This window comes from Pinus tabuliformis, chromosome 8, assembly GCF_031772625.1.
Source record: "Pinus tabuliformis cultivar Carrire ecotype Pingquan chromosome 8, CPIR1, whole genome shotgun sequence".
NCBI lineage: Eukaryota > Viridiplantae > Streptophyta > Pinopsida > Pinales > Pinaceae > Pinus > Pinus tabuliformis.
In genome coordinates, this window is record NC_142294.1 from 1782469122 (window position 1) to 1782480810 (window position 11689).

Here is an 11689-nt window from a genome sequence, read left to right on the forward strand (position 1 = left end):
ATCAGGTAGTCCTTCCTATAAATTTGTGGGCTCTTCACACTTCTCAATTCGGGCCAAGTGATCTAGGCCTACGTTTAGGCATCCTAGCTTTACGATGACTTCGAAATCATATTCTTGAAACAATAACAACCATCTACAAATGCGCCCCCCCAACATAGGTTTATTCACTAAGTATTTCAACGCGGAATGATCAGTATACGTCTTAAAGTGTCCACGGAGTAGATAGTGGCAGTATTTTTGGAGCGTGTATACCATCGCTAACCCTTCATGCTCAGTAGTGGAGTAGTTCTTTTTAGCTTTGGACAATCGTCGACTCGTGAACACGATCAGGTGATCGATTCCTTCTGCTCCTTCCCGCGTGAGTACAATGCCCAGCGTGATACACGATGCATCAACATGGACATGAAATTCAATGTCCCAATTTGGGAAAACCAAAATGGGGGCAGATGGCATTTTTTCCTTGAGAATCTCCAAAATCTTCATACAATCATCATTCCAACAATATGTAGTGTCTTTTCTCAAAAGCTATTCCATTGGTGTCGTGATTTGTGCATAGCCCTTAATAAACTTGCGATAGTAGCCAGTGTACTCCAACGTGGTGCGGAGTTGTTTGACACTTCGCGACGCTTGTAGATTGAGTATGACAGTAATATTTGCAGGATCCACCATCAAGCCTTGTCTGCAGACCACATGGCCGAGCAAATCGCCAAAGGGGATGAGGAAGGTACACTTCTTAAGATTCAACGTAATCTAGTGTCATCAGCATGTATCCAACATCAACCGTAAGCACACTATATGTTTCTTGACTAGCCCAAATACAGTCCAATCGTCAAAGTAAACTTCTAAAAACTTATGGATGAATTCCTTGAACACGGCCACTACTACGTGTGAAAATATTGTTGGATCATTCTTTAACCCAAAGGGCATAACAGTGTACTGAAAACATCCCCATTCGGTCACAAAGGTGGTCTTGCTTCTATCTTCTGGTGTGATCTTGATATGATGGTAGCCTAAGAACCCATCTGTAAATGAGTACGCTTCCTATCCACCAAAATTCTCTAGAACTTCATCTATAAATGGCATCGGGAATGGGTCATGAACATAGGCATCATTTAGTTTTCAGAGGTCCACGCCATGGAAAAGTTTAGGGGTGAATTTTCGCCCTTGGCAAAATTAAGGGGTTTTATATTTTTATTGGACGAATATTTTGTATGACAGTACATTGTTACAAATCGCCTCAAATTTATTTTATAAAAAAATTAGGTATGGAGGTTAGCCCACCTTATTTTAATGGAGAGAGTAAAAAGGTAAATTTATCCCTTGAAATTAGGAATTACAACCTTCCATTCACCCTTTTTTTTTTTTTTTTTTTTTTTTTATAGAGGGAAAATCAACATATGGCCGAAGCCCGCAGATAATTACATATGGCCGAAGCCCGCAGATGAGCAGAATTACGGCATAGCCGTCACAAATACACCAAAGCGCGAGGCCTCAACCACCGTCGCAAGAATCGATCCTGGCTGGGGGGGAGCGAAAGCCATCCGCCCCAGCCATCATGTCATGCACGTCACGTGCTTAATTTGGACCATTTCTCGATTTGTGCGTGTCATCCTTGTGCAGGGGCCATGCTAATCTTCTCTGTATCGTTCCAATTTTATCGGATGTCTCCGAAGAGACAGACCTTCCATTCACCCTAATTTTCAAGAATAGGTATTTATGATAGTTATTTCACCCTCCACATTCGGTGTAAAAAAGGTTTTTTTTTCTTTCGTTTTCTCGTATTTCATGGTATTGGGGTTAATTTCGAGAAAATGACCTTATTTTTTGGAACAAATGGTCACAAAGGAATAATTCATTTTATTTAAAAATTGAAGTCTCTTATTTTCATGTTTATTTAAAGATTGAATAATGTTCTTGCCTTATTCCAAGTTTGCATCTATTTAGTCATAATCATATAAAGAATAATGGAAAACATTTTTTTATATTTACTCCATAAGTCACCTTATATTTACATGTAAATAAATAAAAATAAAAATAAAGTGGAGTATGGTAAATAAATAAAACCTCTTTTTATACTTACTCCAAAGGTATGGTAAATAAATATAAATATAAATAAACTAGAGGTATGGTAAATAAATAAAACCTCTTTTTATATTTAGTCCATAACCCTCTTTCTATTTAGGAATGCTGAAAAAAGAGGTTTTATTTAAGTGAATCCTATGGGCCAAATACCATATTTATAAAAGAGGTATGGTAAATTAATAAAAATATAAATAAATGAGAGGTATGGTAAATAAATAAAACATTTTTTTTATATTTACTCCAGAAGTCACATTATATTTAAGAAAACTCAAACAATGTGTTATATTTAGGTGAAGCCTATGGGCCAAATACCATGGGCCAAATTATTATTAATACCATGCAAAAAAAACATTATGAACCCATTATTAACCCTAATATTAGTATTAATAAAACAAAAGATGGCACATGGTATTGACCCATGGTATTCATGTGGAATGTAGGATATTTAAAGGGGGGAATTAAACAAGCATATATCCCTCTTTACTCTGGATCTACTGAGCCCTGGGAGGGATCAAATATCGTGATATGAAAACTAGCATAGAGTGAAAAAATATTTGATCCTCGGGCTTGGTAGATCAAGGGTAAAAATGGATTTTGTAATTTAATGTCACTTAAACATTTTAATTTGGTTAAAATAAAAATCAATTATTAATTTTATTAATTTTTATAAATTACTAATAGTAGTTTTTAAGCTCTAGGTTTATGATAACCCATGGTATTGACCCATGGTAATATCATGGTATTCATGTGAGCATAGACTATTTAAAGGGGAAATTCTATCAGCTTAGATCCATCTTAATTCTGGGTCTACCAAGTGCTGAGAGGGATAAATAGATTTCATCCCTCCAAGAGTGGTAGAAGTGGAGTTAAGATGAATATAGGTTGGTTTTTATGATAATGAAGATATTAAATAGACTTAGGAAATTATATTATGAAAAACATCTTAAGGTGAATGGTTAAAGCTACATTTAGTCACTTCACAAAATTTAGTAAAAAATACCAATATATCCATTAATATTGGTTTTTCTGATTTAACAAAAAAAAAATTTCAAAACAGTGAAATCTTATCACTCTTTCCGCATCACCCTCGCAGAAGAGAGATAGTCAATACCCATATTTCCCACCATTTTTCAAACGTTCTCAATATGATATCTTCATGAAAAAGTTAAGGTACTGATGTTGGATTAGTTGTTTGAAAAATATGTTGGTTTGTACAAGCTTTCATCTCTTTTGGTATTCTTAATTTGTCGTAATGATCTATTAGGGTTGGGCCAGTGCTTGAAAAATATGCTGGTTTGTACAACCTTTCATCTTCTATGTTTTTCTTAATTTATCGTAATGATCTGTAGGGGTTGGGCCAGTGCACCATATTGTCCTAAAAGGCAGAGATTGTGCACCAAAAAGGAAATTAATCCACATGTTACAATGTTGTTAAAAAATGCAAGACATATGAAGGTAGTGAATTATGCTAATAAGCAATTTAGATTGGGAGAGACGTAATTAAATTTTATTATTTAATTGAAGATTTCCAATTAAAATAAATAAATCTATATGTATATATTAATATATTGATTGGAAGGCTTCTGACAACGGTCACTTCTTTCCATTAGATCCCCTTCAGGCCTTTGGGATATCTACTACTTTCTTATATTATATAGTTGGGGCTTGCTACCTACTACTTTCTTATATTAAATAGTTGGGGCTTGCTACTTGTTGGAGTGTTGCGGTAAACAAAATGTGTTTTTTTTTTATCTCGCAGTTGGAGTCTATGGAATAAGAAAGAAATTTGATAGCTTGAAAAAGTGGTACAACATATGGTTGTTTTTTTTTTTTTTTTTTTTTTTTTTTTTTTTTTTTTTTTTTTTATATCTCGTAGTTGGAATCTATGGAATAAGAAAGAAATTTGATAGCTTGACAAAAGTGGTAGAGAAAAGATTAATCTCTCCTACCTTGATAGAACTAGTGGTCAAGATCAACACCTACAAGAACTTCGTTGTGGAATATTATCAAAACTAATAGAAGGATATGAAAGAGTGTACAGTGAGAACCTTAACAAACATGGCCACTGAAACTTGCAACATTGTTTGTAGGAAGAGAAAATTCTGTTTCTTTTTTCCAAACATGTATGTTAGTATATTACAATTTAATGAATATGTTTTCCTATTATCATATATGGTTTCATACTTTAACAAAACATTTGCCAAGACTTCACTTTTTATTATTTAGTGAAATATTTGCCAAGATCTTACAAGATTTTATAATTCAGTGATAGATTCACCATGACTTTACAAGATAATATAATCCGGTGAGAGATTCACCAAAAAAATTATATATATGTATTATATTATTGATAAAATCTCCTCCCATTTTTCCTATGTATCATGGGGATTCGCCCATTTATTATACATATAAATTTAGGGTGGTTCTTAAAATTTTCCCTGGTCCATGTAGATTCAAATTTCGCCCTTTTGTTTTTTCTCCTGCACTATCATAGTACTCACCCAGTCAGGTTCTTCCACAAGCCCAATAATTCTCACTGCAATCATTTTGTCCAATTCTTCACGGACCTTTTCCTTGTACTTTGGATTCAAACGGTAAGGATGCTGCTTAACTGGATTCACGTCCGGTTTTACAGTTATCTTCATCATCCCTAGATCGCCGAGGATCCCTTTTAACTTGGTTATTTTGGTCGGGAATAAGTCTTGATATTTGCGAAGGAGTTCAACGACCTTATTGACTGTGCCATCATCCCAATAGTCCCCAAGGGTTGCATACTTCGGCTCCTCCTCTGTACCAATGTTTAATTGTTTCGTTTTCAGTGGCGCGATGATGTCAGGGTCCTTGATCGGTGGTCCGGGAACCTCGCAACTCCCCTCTGTTTCCGAAATATTGATGTTTCTGGGGTCATCATCCTCATCTTCTACCTACACATTGTAACATTCTAGGGCTGGGCTCAACAGATGAGACCAGACTGGTTGCACTATTTCTTCTAGTTCCAATGGTATTTTGAAAATGGCGGCCTTCACAACTTGTAGTGCATCATCAAAAATATCCATCCATTGGTCCTCAAATAAGAACGTTGATAAAAATCCTTCGCATAGGATATCCCATTCGCTTGTACCATGTTAGAGTTCTATCTTAGTATACCAGTTCCTTGGGATGACATCTAGGGTATGATAAAATAAGTGTACCCACTCCATATGGGGTTCTTCCCCATAGGCTTTGGTCCATTTTGTGAGGTGCATGCATGGGTCATCACATCCATCGTATTTCTCGGTTATTCGTAGCTCCAGCTTTCCAAACATTATCTGCATCATCCTCTTGCAGTCGCGCCAGTCTTCAAAAGTTCGTTCATGCATTCCCCACCAATGTGCAGGCGTCGCGTGCAATGCCCATTTTAATGCATTGAACCTCTGATTCCCTGGTAGTACAGTTTCAAACTTGTTCAAGAATTCATCGACTGCTGTCAATCCATCATACGTCGGTAGATCTCGATCTTGAGTGGTTACGTAACGCAATGACAAAGTCATCATATTGCAGTTTAACGATGTTACTCCATTCAACCAAGTATGCTAGCGCTCGTCTTCTTCCTCTGAGTCAGAGGGGCAGGCATCTATGTGTTCCCATGATACTCTTCTCTCTGCAGTCGGATTTACCTAATCTGTATTTCTTGCAGTTATCTTGTAGATACAATCCAATTCATCATCACTTCCTTCTTCGTGCACAGGTTCAATGTAGCACACTCCTTGAGCCGGGTCTAGCGGAATGACTACGAATAGGGACTTTTTCTCAAATATCATCTTCTGTTTCTTTAAATTAATGACTCCATTCATATCTGTGGCCCAATCTATCCCTAATAATGTGTGGTAAGGGTTATTGTCATCGACAATTTCGATTACCTTAAAGTGTGTTTATGTGCTCGCGCCTTCTATATCCACTATGACTCCTTGCAATGTCCCCATGGGCAAGATATTTTGTTGGTTCGCCATCTGTAATTGAATAGGAGACCACTGTAATGTGGGGTTGTCCATGCATTCCCATGTCTATTTAGGTAGCACGTTTGCATCCGAACCTAAGTCCAGAATGATCTGATCCATCTCATAGTCGCCAATCTGCGTCGTTAATCGCATTTCCCGTCCAGTGCGCAAAGCATGTTTTCCTAGTTTCCAGACCATGCGAGGTTCACCTGACCCTGTGCACCTAGTTATCAGCTCTTGTAATCATTTAACTATCTTTTTGTTGCATAGCAACTTCATGCATGTCTCTAAAAAGGTAGTTAGCATAGAGGGATCCATTTCTAGCTTGGGTTGATCCTTACTACCTAAAGTAGAGACCTCCGCGAATCTCTTCTTAGCTTCCATAAGTGTCTCCTTCACGCGTTCCAAGTTGAACTCAGGCTGCTTTGTAGGGGCCTTGGGAACCCCTGTGTCTTCCTTGGTTAGTTTCCCCTTATCTTCCCTTGTGGCCATGCCACTTCTAAGCATCATGTTCATGTTGGGGTCTACCTTGCATGGTTTAGACCTCATCATTTGGATGTTTTGCATTGGCGTAGGTTGTGCTACCCTTTTCTCACTTATCTACATTATCAGCGTGGGGAAATATATCATTTCATGATCGAACTTCTTGCAGTAGGGGCACGATATTCTGGTAGAGTTGGTGCAATCACGAGCGTAGTGCCCTGGTCCTCCACAGTTATAATAGATTAGTTGCCCGCAGCCCCTTCTAGGCCCCATTCCTCCCTGTCCTCATCCTTGCCCCTGGAAACCACCATATGCTATCGTTGTGGCTGGATGCTAACCTCGTGCCTCAGTCTGCATCCTATAGCCAGGTGTTTGATCGATCAAAAATTCATAAATCCGACAGTCTTTTTCATCGTGGCCCACCGATCTACAAAAATTGTAAAATAGCTGCTTGGGGGTTTGCATAAACTTCTGCAATAGGTGAAAGTTGTCTGAGGTGTGCTTTCCTCCAACCTGACAGATCACACACTAGAGCGAGGGCACCGCACTTAGTCCCGCTTGCACCTCTGGCCTTAGCCACATTGGCCCCCCCGCCAAATAGTTTGCAAATACCAGACACTGATCCTTATCGTGGCCCTGGCTTCTACATTTTATGCACCACACTTCTTCTTGCGCTTCTGGATGAGGCACCTTATCCTGTTTCAAACTCTACATCTCCAAGCATAGGTTTTTTAGTTGTGCATGGATTTGTTGAACTCCCAACTCAGGATCCTATATTGGATTCTCGTGAAACCTCATCGATATCTCTAATGCTTCAACCTGTGTTGAGATCTTCTTCTGTGACAACGCCGTCCTCAGATGTGGTGTCAAAGATGCCACAAACCACATGCTGTGTTGTGCATCTCTTAGCGTCATGTTAGCCTCATGGATTGTACTCTTCAGTCTTTGATCCAGATCCCAAGGGGTTTCACTTGGCAGCATCGCGATCTCCTTGAACTTGATGATCGTCTGCATCTCTGATTTCAGCCAGCTAAACTCTTTGTTCAATGCATCCTGAATCTCCACTATTCCAACATTTGGGTGATCACTAGAGTGCTTGATATACCAAGTTAGCGTGTGATCCTGCAGCGCACTCACCAAGGTAGCCTTTTTGATGTTATCATTCGTAACTTCATGTGCTTCCCACACTACCCTTACTACGAACCAAAACTATTCTAGGTCTTCACTTTCTACTCCTCTGAATACAAGAAACTTGATCGCGCTCACCATGTTAAACTTTTGGTTTGGCGGAGGTGGTGTGCGCGTGTGTGTTAAGGCCAACCACAAACTCGTGTAGCTTTTGATCCAACCAATCTTCAATATCTTTCTTTATAGGGTTCCAACATTCTGACATTAGACATCCCTTAGGCAGATCCCGGTCCCAGCAATGGAACCATTTGTTGGCTTGTTAGGGCCTGACCCAGGTTGGAAAGTGTTTTAGCCAAACAAATCCCGCACTACCAGCCCTTTTGGCAATAGTCCGTGGAGCACGGACTGAAGTCTCACCCGAGGTAGTAGTCGAGGGTGCTGGAACCAGGTTTCCACACCCTTGGGATGTCATGATGAGGCCTGGAAGGATCACAAATCGATCTGTGCACTCGCGCTACTCTGCACAACAATTTGGCCTTCACGTAGCTCGGCGACAAGACACTTCCTAGATTTTTATTATTAAGGTGTTTATTATAGATCTGATCTAGTTCGTAAGTTTTTTAATCAAGCATTCAATAGATATAACCAGTGCGCGCAACCATACATCTTACAAATATGCATAAACTTAGAACATAAGAATAAAAATATAGATCAGTTACCAAACACACAATATTTTAGAAACACTTATCTTTATTAATATTCGGTTCAGTGCAATCAATTCCAACTTGTGCACTCAGCTGCGGAGCCTCTATCTCCTACTATGACCCAAGACTCAGACTTAGAGACTCAGAGCGAATATTGCCTTCACAAACCCATAATACATCAGATCTTAACCAAAAGCTACTTTCTACCCTTAGAGCCTTGCTCTATTTATACATTCCCATGGTTCGCGGACCATGCGTAGGCCAACACACTTTCTATTATTTTACATTATTTTCCAATGGACAACCCTTTGACTCGACCTATTACAGTTCGCACTTCGCGGAACTTTTACAATATCATTACCCTAAATTATGGGCTTTAAGCCCCAAAATCGTTATGCGGGGCCTCCACTACCCAACAATAATGCTTTCAAAATTGTAATACCCCATGTATAATGTGTGCTAAGGAGAAAAGTGAGAAAACATAAATTACAGGTAACAATGGAAATCTTAGTGTCCCTATGGGATGAGTTGAATGTGAAGAGTTTTGGGAGGTGAGATACTTTTCTTACATCCGTGGAAGTGTTAATCAAAGGAGAAGTAGAATTGCCTATAAAAATTAGTGAAAATGATATTATTTTCTAATTGAAGAGAGAATAATGTCTCCAAACCAAGAGATTTTTATTGATAGTCTTCTCAACCTAAAAAATCATATCCATGATGCATACTTCCTCCTTATATGTCAATGGTGGTTTGGAAAAGATGCCTTCAGCTTCCTCGTCCACTTACACTATTGCTTCTATTGTGACTTGGAGTGTGTTTGTCTATGATGAGGATGAGTATCTCTTATAATAATGTATATGCTTTTCTCTTTGACAAATACCTCATATATTTCCAAATGTAGATCACTGAAATAGTGAACCTCATCTCTCCAGAACTCCTGGAACAAGCTAGTAGATTTCCCCACCACCGCCCTCCACCAAGGCACCAATATGTCATCATTGAGCTATTTCATTTACCTTGAATGTTAAGAGAGTCATGGTCAAATTCCTCCAACTTCCTTCCATAAATTCTCAAACATGTCTCGCAAACACACACATGACAATGATTTTGTGTGTGCATGTTATGTGCAACTTTAGTAGAAAGAAAAATTAAGCAAAGATTACTAACAGGTCAACACATTCCTTCCAATAAATCTTAGATTCAAAAACCTCTAAGATAGGAGGGAATGCATTGTTCAAAATATAATTAGTAGGAAACTCCTCCCCCACCCATATTTCACCATTAGTTGTAAACCAAAATAGCTTAGAAATGCCTCACAAAATACCAGAAATATTTCCAAAGCACATATTTCTATTTTCAACCTATAGAGGTGTTTCCAATCCCCTTGATTGTTGATTATGCATTTGTTTAATAATAAATAAAACCAATTATAATTTTTAATGATAGGAAAAATACCTTGCAAGTTAGTTAATTTCAAGATTTTTTTTGCATATTTCATTCACTTATGTACAAATACAACCTACATAACTACCCTCATGCTCTATAGATGAGGAGAACAAGATATATATCATGGAAAAAGTTAGCCCCAAAATGTGGAAATGTTTGTAATAAAGAAGAGGAAGAACTTTTTGGATAATTTAAGTGGAATTTAACCCTAAGTTGGAAACTCTTAATGAATATAAAATTAAGTTTATTGTTTTCGATTTTCGAGTAGCCAAATAATCTATAAGGCTAATTTTGGACATTGTAAAATGCAAGGCTATATGGGAATCAACATATAGATGAGATTTTTATTAATTTGTTGACTATGTTTATCTTTCTAATTTTCTTGACAATTTTCTATTATAAAATATATATAATCTACTTTAGATTATATTATAGTGTTCATTGTCTTTCATATCTTATACTTTGAATTGTATCTTCTTTGATTTTCAAAAGCAGAGCTCAATATTGATTGAATGAAGCAAGAAATGAAGAAATAGGGTAACAATGCCTTGGCAACATAGTATGAATTCATTTGCTAATCCTCCTGTTTTTAAATTCATTAGCCATTAGTAAGATAGTATGAATTCATTTTCTAGTATTATTTTTTTGAAATTCATACTATGTTGATATTGTGTTTCCATTAGTAGCTAATCCACTTGTTTTGATATTCATTTGCTAATCCTTTACACAATTTTTTATGTATGTTGTTTTAAATTTCTACCATCATATAATTTTCATGAATAAAAGGATTTATTATTTTTGTTAAATAGATGACTCTGAAAGAACTAGCTCTAAATTCAATTGTGAAGGATTTGCTAGAAAAAATAGCTTATGGAAGTTCACTTTTTACATCATATGAATTGCAAATACAAGAGGAGCTAAGGCACTTGAGCCATTGACTTTGTAACTGTTTAGTGAAGAAAACCAGTAGTGATAATCTTAGAGCTAATATCATGCATAAGACATACATATAGAGAATGATGGTCAAGTCTTCATAGTTGGTGAATTCACTTGCAATGCCTTGGCAACATAGCGAGAATGTTTTGAAATGATGAAACAATATTTCATTTCTAAATTGTAGTCCAACTAATATTAAATTGGAAACTCATATTGTAATACTTGAAATTTTATATAATATAATTTGTGGTTGAAATTATCTATAGTTGCACTTAATATTATTTAGTATTGTAATTAACATATGTAACTTTGTCTTTTCATATTAGATGAACATACACATTGTATGGCATTTTTTTTTCAATTTAGTCACAAAATCATACTAATTAATTTATGTTGATTAATAATGAATATGTAAAATCACTCTAAAAATGCCAAATTAGTAGTTTATATTGATTAATGATGAACACAAATAAAATGAATATATGACTAAATTAGTCGTTTATAATGACTATTAATGAAAGTAAATGAAATGAATATCAACTACTAAATCAATCGTTTATATAATGAATATGAAACTACCAGAAAAAGATAAATGACTACTACAAATGATAAATTGTGACTACAAATGACGACTAAATTTTGCATATATATGACTATTAGTAGCTAATTTACAGTATCTTATAACACGACTGAAATTTAGTTGTATTTCTTTGGTCATTAATTGGCTTAAAATTATGGTTAAAATCATGGTTAAAATCTCCATATATATGACTATTGGTATCTTATAACACGACCAACATTTTGTTGTATATTTGGTCATTAATTGTGGCAATTAATGACTAAATCAATGACTAAATTAATAACCAAATTTATGACTAAATATACTACTAAATGATAACATTGAGACAACCAATTAATGACTAAGCTAAAAAT

The 11689-nt window shown here is 36.4% G+C and overlaps 1 non-coding gene across 1 annotated transcript; it reads right to left on the bottom strand.

Annotated features, from left to right (window-relative positions):
* Window positions 1-1574: 1574 nt before the first annotated feature.
* Window positions 1575-1677, bottom strand: LOC149243330 (U6 spliceosomal RNA). Its single transcript, XR_016246922.1, has one exon. It is a non-coding gene; the product is annotated as a U6 spliceosomal RNA (small nuclear RNA).
* Window positions 1678-11689: the final 10012 nt, after the last annotated feature.